The sequence below is a fragment of the Coregonus lavaretus genome, assembly GCF_964263955.1.
Source record: "Coregonus lavaretus genome assembly, contig: HAP1_SCAFFOLD_231, whole genome shotgun sequence".
NCBI lineage: Eukaryota > Metazoa > Chordata > Actinopteri > Salmoniformes > Salmonidae > Coregonus > Coregonus lavaretus.
In genome coordinates, this window is record NW_028163077.1 from 60,127 (window position 1) to 78,325 (window position 18,199).

The 18,199-nt window shown below is 47.0% G+C and overlaps 1 long non-coding RNA gene across 1 annotated transcript; it reads right to left on the reverse strand.

The window, feature by feature from the left end:
• Positions 1–1,144: 1,144 nt before the first annotated feature.
• LOC311118525 lies at positions 1,145–2,382 on the reverse strand. Its single transcript, XR_014611816.1, has 3 exons — positions 1,736–2,382; positions 1,319–1,422; positions 1,145–1,171 (listed from the first exon to the last, which is right to left on the reverse strand). It is a non-coding gene; the product is annotated as an uncharacterized lncRNA (long non-coding RNA).
• Between the last annotated feature and the right edge of the window lie 15,817 nt (positions 2,383–18,199).

Consider the following 18,199-nt stretch of genomic DNA (forward strand, 5'->3'; position numbering starts at 1 on the left):
CTGGACAGTGCAGGTGAAGTTTCCTAGATTCCTGTTTCTTGTCATGGAATCAGGTATCAATTAATTATGAATATAAATAAACAAGTGAACAACAATGAATGGCAAATGCATTCACATTTTATTTGAATAAAGTGCAAACAACACTTTAGGTTGAATTAACAGGAAGTTAAAATTGTCTGATCTCATTTTCAATATTCAATACATTTTCAATAAAAGTACAGTAAGTGCAACCAACATTTCAACAGTAGGTTTACCTGCTACTTCTGCTTTTGTTTTTCAACATACAAATATTACAATATTAATATCAAAAATAAAGTGCAACCAACATCTCTTCAGGTTGAATAAAGAGTAGGTTTACCTGCTACTTCTGCTTTTGTTTTTCAACATTACAATACAAATACAGTATTAATATCAAAAATAAAGTGCAACCAACATCTCTTCAGGTTGAATTAACAGTAGGTTTACCTGCTACTTCTGCTTTTGTTTTTCAACATTACAATACAAATACAGTATTAATATCAAAAATAAAGTGCAACCAACATTTCTTCAGGTTGAATGAGCAGTGGATGAACCTGCTACTACTCTCATTTTAATAAACAAACAATATTCAACAAAAGATCAAGTGTAACCTACTAGGCTACTCTTCAATGACTACAGATTTTTTTCAAAAATATCAACTGATCAACATGATCTGGCTGCAGAACACTTCTCTGTGCGTTCACTATGTCGCCAGCAGTACTAAAAACGTGTTCTGCTGGCACACTGGTGCCTGGAATGCACAGGTACCGTTTAGCAAGGGTGGAAAGTACAGGTAGCTCTTTCTCCTGAGATCTCCACCACTTCATGGCATTTTCAGTCAAAGGCAACGCATCCTTTGCTCGGTACTTTAACACCTCTGCTCTGGCTGTCTCGCTTGTGGATTTTCTTTCTCTTTGGGTGAAGGAATCGCCAAACAGCGCATCTAAGGCTTTCTTCTTACAAGGAGGTGACTCATTTGGAGCTACAATATAAGAAATATATTTCAAAATATAGTCATGTTTCTCATTAATACAAAACAACAACAATCTTTTATTGGTATCACATGAAACACACCTGTGGTCTCTTCATTGAATCCTGACAGCTTTGTGCTTGAGCTTCCCTCATCTTCCTCCTGATTTCCCATTGCTTGCATCTATTGATGTAAGAATGTGTGAACTGTTCAAATTTCTGCTCTGTAATACTGCACACATAAATTTAGAGGAAGATAAAGAACAGATGAGATTTGAGAGAGGACAAATGAAAGGGGAGAAGAGAAAAGAGCAGAGGAAAGAAGAGTTACCTGGTGGGACACTTCTGCCTCAAAAACCAGTTTTGTGTAGACCTGTTCTCTGTCCTCTTTTTCCAGGTAGGGCAGTTCTTTAAATCGCGGGTCCAACGCTGATGCTGTTTAAAGAACAAGAATATTGCATTATTAAATTAAGTTGACCTGAAATTGCAAGTGATGACCACCTCCTCATACACAAAATAATCAGAAGATTAAACTTTAGTATGTTTAAAAGAAATGTGGCACAGTGATGATGTAAAGCCACCATGAACTAAGAATTGTATTGCAGATATCTTGTTTACTTTTCCATATGAAAAAACAACTCAAATTCAAACTTGAAAACGCAAAGGTGTGGCATTTTACAAATTAATACAGTCTAATAACCTAAAATATTAACCAAGTTGATTTTAATTAAGACTCCAAATTAATTACCTATGTTGAGAGCATCTTGGGTGCCTCTGTAGCGTGTGGAGAGGTCACTGGCCATCACCCTCTTAATCTCTGCAACCAGGGTTGAGTCGTCTTCGCATGGCTGTAGGTGTTTCAGCAGTTTTGCTTGAAGAGGAGCAATTACAGAGAGAGTTGGCTGGTCTTCTTCACACATCACAGTGGTTGCCATTTTGACAGGACCCATCAACTGAACAATGTCATCCATGTTGGCAATATCACTCAGCGTGCCTACATCTGTGACCCCCTTTCGTAGATCCTTGGACATCAGAGTTGCCATTATAGCTGGCTGTTGTTCCAAAAAACGTTCAAGCATTTCGAATGAACTGTTCCATCTGGTGATTATGTCTTGGATCAGTTTATGTTTTGGTGAATCCATCAGAGTTTGTTTTTCCTGTAGGGCGTGACATGCAATCGGGCTGCGGTGAAAATATCCAACAATTTTTCGCACTTTCCCCAACAACCTGGAAGCACGGTCCACCCCAAACCCTTCTGCGAGGCAAGGTTGAGTGTATGTGCGAAGCAGGTAATGTGTGGACTGAACTGGGCTTCTGCACCGGCCACAATCATATTCCTGGCGTTATCTGTGACGATGGCAGGATTCTTGTCGTAGATTTTCCACTCCATGCAGGCTTCACGCAATAACGCGCCAATATTTTTACCAGTATGGGCTTCATTTAAAACTCTGGTTAGCAGAACAAAGGTCTTCATTTTCCACTCCGGATCAATGTGATGAGAGGTAATTGTCACATACCCTTGATTTGAGCATGACGTCCAGCCATCTGTCGTTATCGCTACTCGTTCAGCTTGAGAAAGCGACAGCTTCACATCATTCTTAGTACTTTCGTACAATGCAGGAATAACCTTTTTTGAGAAGTGTGGTCGGCTTGGTATTGTGTACCTTGGCTCCAATGTTTGAATCATTTCACGGAATCCCGGATTTTCAACCACACTGTAGGGTCGCATGTCTTTGCAGATAAACTTGGCAATTGTTGCCGTGATGTTTTTCGCCCGAGCTGAGTTTTGGCCTAGTCTCTGACTAAACATGCAGGCGAGACCTGAGGCTTCTGCAGAGTTGACTTTACCTTTCGCTGCTGTAGCAGCGGGAACGCTGCAAGAGGTGCCTGGACGGTCGGTGTTGTGTGAAATCCCATGGCGCCTTAGTAGGTGGTTGGAGAGATTTGTCGTGTTGCCGTTGTACTTTACTTGACCTTTACATATCCTACAAACAGCGAGCGACTTATTTAGAACATCTCCGTCTTTGCAAAAGCCAAAGTGTTTCCACACACTGGACCGCAATGGTGGCTTCTCCTCTGTAGTCCGCTATGTTTGGTTGTCTTTGCGCTGCTGTTGGCGCGATGACGTCACGGATAGGCAGACTGAATCGAGTAATGTTTAAAGCCTTTATCATTAAAAGTGCTAAGAAAAAACATCCATATAAAGTCTGACGTGCTTAAATCCAATGGGTTATTTCCTAGTATCGATACAATCGATTTATTACATTTTAAAACGATGTTAGATCGATATATGTTGTCCAAAAGGCCAACTCGCCGAGCACAGATCGATGTAGTTGGATCATAGGAATATAAATCGATACATCGATGTAGTAGATGGATCGTTACACCCCTAGGAAATATATATATTTTTTAAAGGATATGTATATGTGTATATATGTATGTATGTGTATGTATATATATGTGTATATATATATATGTATGTATATATATGTGTGTGTATATATATATATATATATATATATATTTGCGAGAGAAAAAAAACATATGGGGGATTGGAAGTGATGCAGACAATTACATTGATGGAAGTTACAATCTATCTGCAATATTAAAGCTGATCCCCCCCCCCCCCCCTAAAAAAAAGGGGGGGAAAAGAATGTAGCAGCAGTACAAAATACACGTGTATAAATTGATAATTTCATTATAAACCTTTAATAATAAAATGTGATCAAATGAGTTTCATCTCCATCATTGTCATCAGCCAGACCACTTTATGTCCAATATGTATCACAGTTGTCCACCCCACATACACACACACCAGCACACGCACAAACACACACTTCCTGACTCACTAGACATACCAACAGTCATCTATTAGCCTTTACACAGTGCTCTCTCTCTCTCTCTCCACCTCTCTCTCTCTCCACCTCTCTCTCTCCACCTCTCCCTCTCTCCACCTCTCTCTCTCTCCACCTCTCTCTCTCTCCACCTCTTTCTCTCTCCACCTCTCTCTCTCTCTCTCCATGGGAAACATGTTTTCATTGCCAAAGCAAGTGAAATAAACAATAAACAAACAAAAAAACAATCAAACAAAATGTACAATAAACATTGCACTCAGAAGGATAAAGATTTTTAAAATGTTATATTATCAGCAATGTACAGCATTTTAACAATGTGCAAATAGTTGTAGTACGAATAGTATGAAAAGATGACTAAACAGATAAATATTGGTTGTATTTACAATGTTTGTGCTCCACTGGTTGTCCTGTTTTCATTGTAAAAGGTCACAAATCTTGCTGCTGTAATTGAACATTGTGGTATTTCAGAAATGGTAGTTTATCAATGTTTGATTTGTTTTCAAATTATTTGTGGGTGTGTGATTTGTGGGAAATATATTTAATGTGGTCATACATTTGGCAGGAGGTTAGGAAGTGGAGCTCAGTTTCCACCTCATTTTGTGGGCAGTGTGCACATAGCCTTTCTTACCTATTTAGTGCACTACTTTTGACCAGAGCCCACCACTTCATGTACACACTGAGCTACTACTGTTCACCAATAACTGTTTAGCGGAGGGTAAATTCACCTGATCAGTTACACACCTTTTCTTACTCTCTCTCTCTCTCTCTCTCTCTCTCACCATCTCCCTCTCTCTCTCTCTCTCTCTCTCTCTCTCTCTCTCTCTCTCTCTCTCTCTCTCTCTCTCTCTCTCTCTCTCTCTCTCTCTCTCTCTCTCTCTCTCTCTCTCTCTCTCTCTCTCTCTCTCTCTCTCTCTCTCTCTCTCTCTCTCTCTCTCTCTCTCTCTCTCTCTCTCTCTCTCTCTCTCTCTCTCTCTCTCTCTCTCATCCACAGCACAAGACATAGCTGCACGTACCCTTCTGAAGACAGCCTGTGCACCTCCATATAGAAGAAGTTAGACAGGGCAGTCTGGGCTGAATGGTCTGCTATCAAATGCCCTTGCTTGGCCAGGGTTTGTCAGAGAGAGATTAGAACAGTGCATCTAATTTCGTGGTTATCCAGGTTAAGGTGCCGTCGTGTGCCATTCTGAGCGAACGTGAACGCCTGGCAGCGAGCTCACAGAGACTGCAGTCAAGCCATCTGTTGCCACAGGAACAGTCGGTCACTTGTCGCAGGATTCATTCATATATATTCATTCAGGTGGTCAGTTGGTGGTGAGTGACCACATTAACAGCCCTGCCTAAATAAAATGCATCCTTGCCTGTTCCCTGCTGCCATCTTTGAGGTAGTGGAATCACTGATCTGGCATTCAGCATGCATGAGGAGCTAGCAAAGTAAGCCTTATTGTAATATATTAAAAAGGTTTGTACATGCTTCTAACAAGTTATGAAGCATTATTCCTGCAGGCATAACATTTAACCCATATGTCTATGCAAGTATTTTATTGTCCGAAAATATCTACAGCATAGAAATTCTCCCATGGTACTTAGGAATGTGCGTGACTGACTGACTTACTGAGTGAGTGAGTGAGTGAGTGAGTGAGTGAGTGAGTGAGTGAGTGAGTGAGTGAGTGAGTGAGTGAGTGAGTGTGTAGGCCTGATGCTGCCACTCTACAATAGCCTGACTTACTGAGTGAGTGAGTGTGTAGGCCTGATGCTGCCACTCTACAATAGCCTGACTTACTGAGTGAGTGAGTGTGTAGGCCTGATGCTGCCACTCTACAATAGCCTGACTTACTGAGTGAGTGAGTGTGTAGGCCTGATGCTGCCACTCTACAATAGCCTGACTTACTGAGTGAGTGAGTGAGTGAGTGAGTGAGTGAGTGAGTGAGTGAGTGAGTGAGTGTGTAGGCCTGATGCTGCCACTCTACAATAGCCTGACTTACTGAGTGAGTGAGTGTGTAGGCCTGATGCTGCCACTCTACAATAGCCTGACTTACTGAGGGAGTGAGTGTGTAGGCCTGATGCTGCCACTCTACAATAGCCTGACTTACTGAGTGAGTGAGTGTGTAGGCCTGATGCTGCCACTCTACAATAGCCTGACTTACTGAGTGAGTGAGTGTGTAGGCCTGATGCTGCCACTCTACAATAGCCTGACTTACTGAGTGAGTGAGTGTGTAGGCCTGATGCTGCCACTCTACAATAGCCTGACTTACTGAGTGAGTGAGTGTGTAGGCCTGATGCTGCCACTCTACAATAGCCTGACTTACTGAGTGAGTGAGTGTGTAGGCCTGATGCTGCCACTCTACAATAGCCTGACTTACTGAGTGAGTGAGTGTGTAGGCCTGATGCAGCCACTCTACAATAGCCTGACTTACTGAGTGAGTGAGTGTGTAGGCCTGATGCTGCCACTCTACAATAGCCTGACTTACTGAGTGAGTGAGTGTGTAGGCCTGATGCTGCCACTCTACAATAGCCTGACTTACTGAGTGAGTGAGTGTGTAGGCCTGATGCAGCCACTCTACAATAGCCTGACTTACTGAGGGAGTGAGTGTGTAGGCCTGATGCTGCCACTCTACAATAGCCTGACTTACTGAGGGAGTGAGTGTGTAGGCCTGATGCTGCCACTCTACAATAGCCTGACTTACTGAGTGAGTGAGTGTGTAGGCCTGATGCTGCCACTCTACAATAGCCTGACTTACTGAGGGGTGTTGTGTCTCATGCAGTGGAGGACGGTGCCGTTTAAGATGAGGGAGGACCATTCGTTTTTTGTATGAGCATGGCCTTATTTCTATTACAGCATACTGGATGACTGTCATTCATATTCCATTCACCCAGCTCAACGTAACATCGATGGGTTTCGGCTACTACATGATACTTGAATGTTCCCTGTAACCATCATGAGGTTGCTACAACCTGGCCTACGAATGAGAGTTTATAACAATCAGTAGGTGCACAGGTCGAGAGAAACATTTAAGTAATCAAGGTGACAGACAGTGACACATTTTCAATACCACCTTGCACACTCTTGCCTGCATCTAGCTTATCGGCGGAATGAATACACCCCTGATCACATGCAAACACAGTTCACTTTCATAGCAGCCACACACAAACAACATGATCATTTTGCCCGTTGTAGAGTTTCTTCTCACATCTATGCGCTCTCCTCCTCTCACTTTTTCCCTTCGCTTGTGGGCTTCAGCATTTCATTCATTATTTCAGTATGTGGGGGCAAAGGACAGTACTTTAGACAAGACCCTTACACAATCATCAGAAAGGGCTTTTCCAGAAATGTTGAATACAGTGTTGTTCTGGTCCTGCTCCGTGTGGTTTGTGAGAGAAAATGTACGTATTTACCTGATTTGTTTGATATTAATAGTTAACGATTATATACTTAACAAAGAGTAAGACATTTCTGTTCTACTAATGCTGTGTTCTGGTAAAGGGAAGGTTTCCACTCCAGCTCCCTGCAGCTAATCTGGTTATATGGTCACTAGAGATAGCTTGAGCTGACAATTGATTGAGCCTGCATTCCATAGACAAGATGTGGTGTGTGGAACCGAGATCGGGATAGCCTGGAGGAGTAGAACGAAAATCCTCATTGTTCCTAATCATCCTGGCATCTGGGAAACTAAGCCGGGGTGGGGTTAAAACGGGACCAGGTGCAGATAACCGCAAGATGAACCCAAGATGGTTTATGATGCCCCCGATCTGCATGCGAGGGGTGGAACCAGCCTTGACTAAGCATTTTAGAGCCAGGATTTCTCTGTAAGGTCAAGCTCTCAGCACCAGGTTCATTATTGCAATAATTAATCAATGTTAAATAAAGATTGATTGTTTGAATAATTGTCCAAGTCGCTCTCAGTATACATGAATTTCCACGACAATTTTGGCGACGAGGATGGGATCTGCAACTTCACCTGTTGACGGCTCCTGAAGATCTGGGTAAACTGTGCACAGGGGATCAGAAAATGGGATCCCAGGGAAACCACACTCATGAAAGAGCAGCTGGACCTGCCTTAGATCTGAGAGGAAGTGGGAGCGGGTGGATGCCAGATCCTGAACCAAGTACTGAGAGAGGTGAGCTTGGACAATCTACCAATAGGTTAAGAAGCCCCTGTTGAGGGTATGCTCAGAGCGAAGTCTTCCTTACGAGGGCCACAGCTGAGGTAACTAGCAGGACTGAATTGAGTTGATAAGAGTGTTCTTAAGTGAGGTATCTTTGGACATAATTGTTAATTAGCTAGTTGCGGGCAACCTAAAGTCCAGATCCGTGCTACTGGGTTGATTACAGTAGGGCTGGTGAGGTTAATGTGGAGCGAGGGACTAGAGAGCGAGTAATCCTGTGGGAAAACTCGGCTTGGTGAGGCTCATTGAACAAGGGACTAGAGCGCAGGTGATGCCCTGCAAGGTCATCTGGCTTGGTGAAGTTCAAATTATAACGTGTAATGTTTTGTTGAAATGTTTTGATAAATGAGGTAAACAGGCGGAATGCCCTGGGTTACTATATTTAGGTGTTATTGTGAGTGTTTTGTTATTCCTGGCACTTCACCTGAGGTGGAGGTTAGATAATATAGATTTCTGGGACTGTGTTACGCAATTAGATAGAAGACTCTGTAGGTAGTTCTGCACATTTGGATAGACGTAAGAGTCTATACCACAGTAGTCGCAGTAGGCGATATCCCAGTGTGGATACAACACCCTGTTGTGGGACCACTAATTAGGCAATATTCTGATAATGGTATGGGTTACCCTGTTCATATAGACAGGGTCTGAAATCTAAAAACAGCACTAACCGGTTTTTCTCTTGTCTGTCTCATTCCCCTGTGTGTCCTGTGTTTGTGTTTTCTGTGAGTGTGTGAATGAAGGAGCAGGAACCATGGGAGCACACGGGAGCAAAGGACATGGCATTCCAGATCCCCCAACGGGGGCCCTGAAGGTTATGGCAGATAAGTGGGGAAGGGACATTCTGCACCAGGTGCAATTGTGGCATAGGGAAGGAGGCTTGTTTTTTGATAGGGACACTGAGTGTGATGATGTTAGATGAAGTCAGGGAAAGACTGACAGAGTATGAAGGGACCAAAAAAGGTCAAAAGGATAAGATAGACTGGGTTGAGTTCAGAAAGTGGGAGAGAGAGGCAGAAAGGCAGAGACAGGACCCATTTAGAGGAAAGCCCCGTCAGTACCCAGAGACAGGAACCATTTTAAGGAAAACCCCGTCAGTACACAGAGACAGGACCCATTTAGAGTAAAGCCCCGTCAGTACACAGGGACAGGACCCATTTAGAGGAAAGCCCCATCAGTACAAAGGGACAGGACCCATTTAGAGTAAAGCCCTGTCAGTACACAGGGACAGGACCCATTTTGAGGAAAGCCCCATCAGTACAACGACACAGGACCCATTTTGAGGAAAGCCCCGTCAGTACACAGGGACAGGACCCATTTTGATGAAAGCCCCATCAGTACAAAGACACTGGACCCATTTTGAGGAAAGCCCCGTCAGAATATGGTAGTACAGACTGAGGAAGAAGGGAAAACAGACCAAGATGAGACAGTGAGAAAGAACAGGAAGGACAATGAGAGAGATTTCCCCCCTCCCTGTTCTACTCCTCCTAATCTCTACCCAGCGCTGCCTGGGCCTGTGGCTGCGGCTGTCCACCTTCCTCCCCCAACTCCACAGTTCACTGCTGTGCCTCCCCTTCCGTATGAATCTCCCCTAGCAGCAGCGGTTGACAAACTGCTCTCTTGACTGGCCATGCTGGGTGGAATGTCAACCCCAAAACCAACCAGAAAGGGTGCTGCTGGAGGAGCCAGAGCAGCGGGTGGAAAGAGCAACAACCTCTCCTCACAACAACCACCCCCAGCCAGCCCGGTGGAGGAGGATGACCCCTGGAGGAGGATGTCCTCTTAGAACGGAGCAGCAGCTCCCCTACTCTTTTCCCCTCCGCTCAAGAGCCATCTGAGAAGGAAGATAGACATGCCGACACCCTCACCATATGATCCAGCACCAGATATGGACACCCTCACCATATGATCCAGCACCAGATATGGACACCCTCACCATATGATCCAGCGCCAGATATGGACACCCTCACCATAATATCCAGCACCAGATATGGACACCCTCACCATATGATCCAGCACCAGATATGGACACCCTCACCATATGATCCAGCACCAGATATGGACACCCTCACCATAATATCCAGCACCAGATATGGACACCCTCACCATATGATCCAGCACCAGATATGGACACCCTCACCATATGATCCAGCACCAGATATTGACACCTTCACCATATGATCCAGCACCAGATATGGACACCCTCACCATATGATCCAGCACCAGATATTGACACCTTCACCATATGATCCAGCACCAGATATGGACACCTTCACCATAATATCCAGCACCAGATATGGACACCCTCACCACATGATCCAGCACCAGATATGGACACCCTCACCATAATATCCAGCACCAGATATGGACACCCTCACCATATGATCCAGCACCAGATATGGACACCCTCATCATATGATCCAGCACCAGATATTGACACCTTCACCATATGATCCAGCACCAGATATGTATCAACAGAACCCTCAGCCACAACCAGCTGCAGGCCACGCTGATTTGGCTGCCTGGCAACCAATCGTGTATATCCAGAGGACATGGAGACAATGAAATTAAAAATATTGTTGAGGATCTGCCTGACCCCAGCAAAGATGCGGTAAAGTTTGCAGCAGAAATAAGGGTTCTGGCAGAACAGTACCAGTCATCTGCAGCTGAGATAGCCCTTATCTGTAAGAAGAAACTGCGGCTTAGGTGGGCTGATGTAGAAGGGGACATTGATTCCAACCAGCTCTGGGCTGAGAATGGCCTATATCAGGACCAACTGGTGGCCGTGTTGGGAAGAATAGGAGCACTGTACCCCACCAAGACTGACTGGACGACCATCAGAGAATGCACCATGAAGAAGGATGAGAGCCTGGAAGCGTATCGAAGGAGACTGGAAACCTGTTTCAGGCTGCACAACGGCATCAGACCAAATGAACTGGCGTATGGAGATCTGTTGAAGGACACCCTGGTGAGGGGCCTGACACCAGACCTGGAGAAAGCGGTGAGAACCACCTGTATCAGTTGGGAAACTGAACGCCTGGCCACTGTGGTACAACATGGTCCTCTGTAGCTCAATTGGTAGAGCATGGCGCTTGTAACGCCAGGGTAGTGGGTTCGATCCCCGGGACCACACATACGTAACAATGTATGCACACATGACTGTAAGTCGCTTTGTATAAAAGCGTCTGCTAAATGGCATATTATATTATATATATTATAACATTGCAAACATGCTGAGCGACAACAATGTGCTCAGAAGGAAGAAAATAAAAAATAAGGGGGTCCCTCCGCCACAGTGGGGACCACAAGGGGGCCCGCAAGGCAGAGGCCAATCTGTGCAATGGCAGATGGGCCCACCTGCACAGACAACCCTGTACAATCCAGGACAAGAACAGGAGGAAGAATATTGACATGATGAAGAGACAGGGACAGATGAGGTAGAATTGTCAGACCAACCAGAGCAGTTGTTCTTAAAGAGCCACACCCTTGCGTCCACCATTGGTTGGTCTGACAATTCTACCTCATCTGTTTCATGTCTGAAGCAGGCTTACATTGCACGTCCCGTTTCTCACCATTGACAAGAGACCTGAGATATGAGAACAAATGGCTATTAGAAAGTGTAGCGCCAGAATCAGTACAGTGTGAGGGTCTGTACTGTAGCAGCGACTTCTGTGTCTTAGGGGTTAATTTAACCCCAGGGCAGAGGGAGCACACAGGGAGCACAGAGGGAGCACACAGGGAGCACAGAGGGAGCACAGAGGGAGCACAGAGGGAGCACACAGGGAGCACAGAGGGAGCACAGAGGGAGCACAGAGGGAGAACAGAGGGAGAACAGAGGGAGCTCTACATGTTTGAAGATAGACACCACATGTGTCCTTGGCAAAATCATACAGAGTTGAGTGGGCGGATACTGGGGTTTGGATGAAGGGGCTGGTATAATGCTGTTGATTGGGAAATGCGTCCAGATGGGTCAACCTATGCACCCAGGTTTTTTTTTTTTTTTTTTTGGACCCAGGTTGTTACCCGTTCAACTCGGACACACATTTTACATTTTAGTCATTTAGCAGATGCTCTTATCCAGAGCGACTTATACCTTTCATACCCCCTGTGGGAGTCGAACCCACAACCCTGGCGTTGCAAACGCCATGCTCTACCAACTGAGCTACATCCCTGCCGGCCATTCCCTCCCCTACCCTGGGCCAATTGTGCGCCGCCACATGGGTCTCCCGGTCGTGGCCGGCTACGACAGAGCCTGGATTCGAACCAGGATCTCTAGTGGCACAGCTAGCACTGCGATGCAGTGCCTTAGACCACTGCGCCACTCGGGAGCACACCAGTTGATAGGGGTGTGCATGGATTGGACCAACCCTCATTTGTCACCAACATCATGCTTTAGAGTGAGGATTCAGCCCTCTTGAGAGGGGTCCCTAATTGCCTATGGGAAAGGGAGAAGTATGATGAAGGGAGTTGAGCCACTTGTGGTTACTCCTAAAGATACCAGGTGCCCCTCCAGAGCACAGTATCCATTCAGTATAGAAGCTATTGCTGGTATTGCTCCTGTACATGCTTCACTGTTAGAGCATGGAGCGTTAGTCCTGTGTCCAGAGTCACCTTGCAATAGCTAGGCATCGTGGGTTGTTGTGGGTAGTTACTGTGTCTTGGCAGTGCCGGCTGTAGCACGAAGCGAGCTACCTAGCCGTTTTTTCGAACAGAGTCAGAGTCAACACAATAGCCATTGTGTGCCGGGTGTAGCACGAAGCTAGCTAGCTAGCCGTTCTTCAAACAAAGTCAACACAGTGGCCATTGCTAGCTACCCAACACGACCAGCCAACTGTACGGTAGTAGCTAAATACAATATACTTGTCCTAGCTAGCCAACGTCTAATCATTGCTGCGTCATGAAAGGAACTTGACACAGACACGAATGATCTGTTTAGTGTGTTATCACACTATTGGTGGTTTGTTGTGACCAAGTGTTGGTGCTATACGGTGTGTTATTGTTATTGGATGCTAGCTTGCTAGTTAGCTATGGTTTCATAGTTGAATAAAGTGGGTTGAGTCTATTCCTTTAAACATTGAACCGCTGTGGTTCACAACAATTCTGATTTCTAAAGGTGGAAGTTGGGAGAGTTTTTGTTCGGGTGGTTCAGTGAAACAATTTTAGTTTCTGAGGTAGAAGTTTTTGGTGAGGAAGGCCCTGCTCTCTCCGCTCCCAGATGCTTAGCTCATTTCATTCCGATCTCCTCTGCATTTTTGTAGCCATTTGCTACAGCCTGTCAACTATGCCTCTGCCTATCCCTGTTCTCTCCTCTCTGCACAGGCTACACAAACGCACCACACCGCGTGGCTGCTGCCTCTCTAACCTGGTGGTCCCTGCACGCACCACCCACGTGGAGTTCCAGGTCGCAGGCAGCCTCTGGAACTGCCGTTCTGCTGCCAACAAAGCTGACTTCATCCCAGCCTATGCCAACCTCCAGTCCCTCGACTTCCTGGCGCTGACGGAAACATGGATCACCACTGAAAACACTGCTACTCCTACTGCTCTCTCCTCGTCTGACCATGTGTTCTCGCATACCCCGAGAGCATCTGGTCAGAGGGGTGGTGGTATCTCTCCCAAGTGGACATTCTCAATTTTTCCCCTAACCCATCTGTCTATCTCCTCATTTGAATTCCATGCTGTCACAGTCACTAGCCCATTTAAGCTTAATATCCTTGTCATCTATCGCCCTCCAGGTTCCCTTGGAGAGTTCATCAATGAGCTTGACGCCTTGATAAGTTCCTTCCCTGAGGATGGCTCACCCCTCACAGTTTTGGGGGATTTCAACCTCCCTATGTCCACATTTGACTCATTTCTCTCTGCCTCCTTCTTTCCACTCCTCTCCTCTTTTGACCTCACCCTCTCACCGTCCCCCCCTACTCACAAGGCAGGCAATACGCTTGACCTCATCTTCACTAGATGCTGCTCCTCTACTAATCTCACTGCAACTCCCCTCCATGTCTCCGACCACTACTTTGTTTCCTTTTCTCTCTCGCTCTCCTCCCACACTACTCACTCTGCCCCTACACAGATGGTAATGCGCCGCCGCAACCTTCGCTCTCTCTCTCCCACTACTCTCTCCTCTTCCATCCTATCATCTCTTCCCTCTGCTCAATCCTTCTCCCTCCAATCTCCTGATTCTGCCTCCTCAACCCTCCTCTCCTCCCTTTCTGCATCCTTTGACTCTCTGTGTCCCCTATCCTCCCGGCCGGCTCGGTCCTCCCCTCCAGCTCCGTGGCTTGATGACTCATTGCGAGCTCACAGAACAGAGCTTCGGGAAGCGGAGCGGAAATGGAAAAAAACTAAACTCCCTGCCGACCTGGCATCTTTTCACTCCCTCCTCTCTACATTTTCTTCATCTGTTTCTGCTGCTAAGGCCACCTTCTACCACTCTAAATTCCAAGCATCTGCCTCTAACCCTAGGAAGCTCTTTGCCACATTTTCCTCCCTCCTGAATCCTCCCCCCCCCCCCCCCCCCCCCCTCCTCTCTCTCTGTGGATGACTTCGTCAACCACTTTGAAAAGAAGGTTGACGACATCCGATCCTCGTTTGTTAAGTCTAATGACACTGCTGGTCCTGCTCACACTGCCCTACCCTATGCTTTGACTTCTTTCTCCCCTCTCTCTCCAGATAAAATCCTGCGACTTGTGACTGCAGGCCGCCCAACAACCTGCCCGCTTGACCCCATCCCCTCCTCCCTTCTCCAGACCATCTCCGGTGACCTTCTCCCCTACCTCACCTCGCTGATCAACTCATCCTTGACCGCTGGCCATGTCCCTTCCGTCTTCAAGAGAGCGAGAGTTGCTCCCCTTCTCAAAAAACCAACACTCGACCCCACTGATGTCAACAACTACAGACCAGTATCCCTTCTTTCTTTTCTTTCCAAAACTATTGAGCGTGCCGTCTTTAGCCAACTCTCTTGCTATCTCTCTCAGAATGACCTTCTTGATCCAAACCAATCAGGTTTCAGGACTGGTCATTCAACTGAGACTGCTCTTCTCTGTGTCACGGAGACTCTCCGCACTGCTAAAGCTAACTCTCTCTCCTCTGCTCTTGTCCTTCTAGACCTGTCTGCTGCCTTTGATACTGTGAACCATCAGATCCTCCTCTCCACCCTCTCCGAGCTGGGCATCTCCGGCGCGGCTCACTCCTGGATTGCGTCCTACCTGACCGGTCGCTCCTACCAAGTGGCGTGGCGAGAAGCTGTCTCCGCACCACGTGCTCTCACCACTGGTGTCCCCCAGGGCTCAGTTCTAGGCCCTCTCCTTTTCTCCCTATACACCAAGTCACTTGGCTCTGTCATATCCTCACATGGCCTTTCATATCATTGCTACGCTGACGATACACAACTAATCTTCTCCTTTCCCCCTTCTGATAACCAGGTGGCGAATCGCATCTCTGCATGTCTGGCAGACATATCAGTATGGATGACGGATCACCACCTCAAGCTGAACCCTGGCAAGACGGAGCTGCTCTTCCTCCCGGGGAAGGACTGCCCGTTCCATGATCTCGCCATCACGGTTGACAACTCCGCTGTGTCCTCCTCCCAGAGTGCGAAGAGCCTAGGCGTGACCCTGGACAACACCCTGTCGTTCTCCGCCAACATCAAGGCGGTGACCCGCTCCTGCAGGTTCATGCTCTACAACATTCGGAGAGTACGACCCTGCCTTACACAGGAAGCGGCACAGGTCCTAATCCAGGCACTTGTCATCTCCCGTCTGGACTACTGCAACTCGCTGTTGGCTGGCCTCCCTGCCTGTGCCATTAAACCCCTACAACTCATCCAGAATGCCGCAGCCCGTCTGGTGTTCAACCTTCCCAAGTTCTCTCACGTCACCCCCCTCCTCCGCACACTCCACTGGCTTCCAGTTGAAGCTCGCATCCGCTACAAGACCATGGTGCTTGCCTATGGAGCAGTGTGGGGAACGGCACCTCTGTACCTTCAGGCTCTGATCAGTCCCTACACCCAAACGAGGGCATTGCGTTCATCCACCTCTGGCCTGCTGGCTCCCCTTCCTCTGCGGAAGCATAGCTCCCGCTCAGCCCAGTCAAAACTGTTCGCTGCTCTGGCACCCCAATGGTGGAACAAGCTCCCTCATGACGCCAGGACAGCGGAGTCACTCACCACCTTCCGGAGACATTTGAAACCCCACCTCTTTAAGGAATACCTGGGATAGGATAAAGTAATCCTTCTAACCCCCCCCCCCCAGAGCAACTTACAGGAGCAATTAGGGTTAAGTGCCTTGCTCAAGGGCACATTGACAGATTTTTCACCTAGTCGGCTCAGGGATTAGTACCAGCGACCTTTCGGTTACTGGCACAACGCTCTTAACCACTAAGCTACCTGCCGCCCCAATCCAACTACATTGATATCTGTAGTTCCAGCCACAGCTAATTGGTTTACTGTTGTGATTTGGCTAATGCGTTTTTTAGCATTCCTGTCACACCAGTCACATTCCTCGGTAAGAGATTTACGTGGACTGTGGCCCCAATGGGGTACACTGAGTCCCCCGCAATTTCTTCAGCTGCATTAGCACAACATTTGGAGGGTTTCATTCCCCTGGAGGGAAGCACTCTAATACAGTACGTTGATAACTTGTTATTGTGCTCTGAAACTAGAGGCGTGTGAAACTGATACTCGAACTCTTTTGATCTTTCTGGCAGAGAACAGCCACAAAGTATCAAAAAATAAGTTGTAACTTGTCTCCCACTGTAAAGTATTTGGGTCATGATATCACCCCCAATGGCAGGCGGCTGGGTCCAGAGAGAGTGCAAGCTATTCTCTCTGTCTCACAGCCTGTTACCAAACAGCACGATGTCACTGACTGGGATGGCAGGGTACTGTAGGGCGTAGCTGCTCGACTATGCCGAGGTTGTCCAGCCTCTATCAGATCTCATCTATGGTCACAAGATGAAATGGACCCCTGAAAGACTGACTGCCCTGATGAAACTGAAACATGCTCATGACTACTTCCCCATGTTTGGGTCTGCCTGACCATTCTAAGCCTTTCAATCTGTTTGTGTGTGAGAAGAATGGGTTTATGTCTTCTGTGTTGACTCAGGACCATGGGGGGAAACAGAGACCAGTGGGTTATTATTCTAAGCGATATTTATTATGGATCCCCATTAGTGGTTGCCAAGGCAGCAGCTACTCTTCCTGGGGTTTATTATGGATCCCCATTAGTTCCTGCCAAGGCAGCAGCTACTCTTCCTGGGGTTTATTATGGATCCCCATTAGTGGTTGCCAAGGCAGCAGCTACTCTTCCTGGGGTTTATTATGGATCCCCATTAGCGGTTGCCAAGGCAGCAGCTACTCTTCCTGGGGTTTATTAAGGATCCCCATTAGCGGTTGCCAAGGCAGCAGCTACTCTTCCTGGGGTTTATTATGGATCCCCATTAGTTCCTGCCAATGCAGCAGCTACTCTTCCTGGGGTTTATTATGGATGCCCATTAGTGGTTGCCAAGGCAGCAGCTACTCTTCCTGGGGTTTATTACGGATCCCCATTAGTTCCTGCCAAGGCAGCAGCTACTCTTCCTGGGGTTTATTATGGATCCCCATTAGTTCCTGCCAAGGCAGCAGCTACTCTTCCTGGGGTTTATTACGGATCCCCACTAGTTCCTGCCAAGGCAGCAGCTACTCTTCCTGGGGTTTATTACGGATCCCCATTAGTTCCTGCCAAGGCAGCAGCTACTCTTCCTGGGGTTTATTATGGATCCCCATTAGCGGTTGCCAAGGCAGCAGCTACTCTTCCTGGGGTTTATTATGGATCCCCATTAGCGGTTGCCAAGGCAGCAGCTACTCTTCCTGGGGTTTATTATGGATCCCCATTAGTTCCTGCCAAGGTAGCAGCTACTCTTCCTGGGGTTTATTATGGATCCCCATTAGTTCCTGCCAAGGCAGCAGCTACTCTTCCTGGGGTTTATTATGGATCCCCATTAGTTCCTGCCAAGGCAGCAGCTACTCTTCCTGGGGTTTATTATGGATCCCCATTAGTTCCTGCCAAGGCAGCAGCTACTCTTCCTGGGGTTTATTGTGGATCCCCATTAGTGGTTGCCAAGGCAGCAGCTACTCTTCCTGGGGTTTATTACGGATCCCCATTAGTGGTTGCCAAGGCAGCAGCTACTCTTCCTGGGGTTTATTACGGATCCCCATTAGTTCC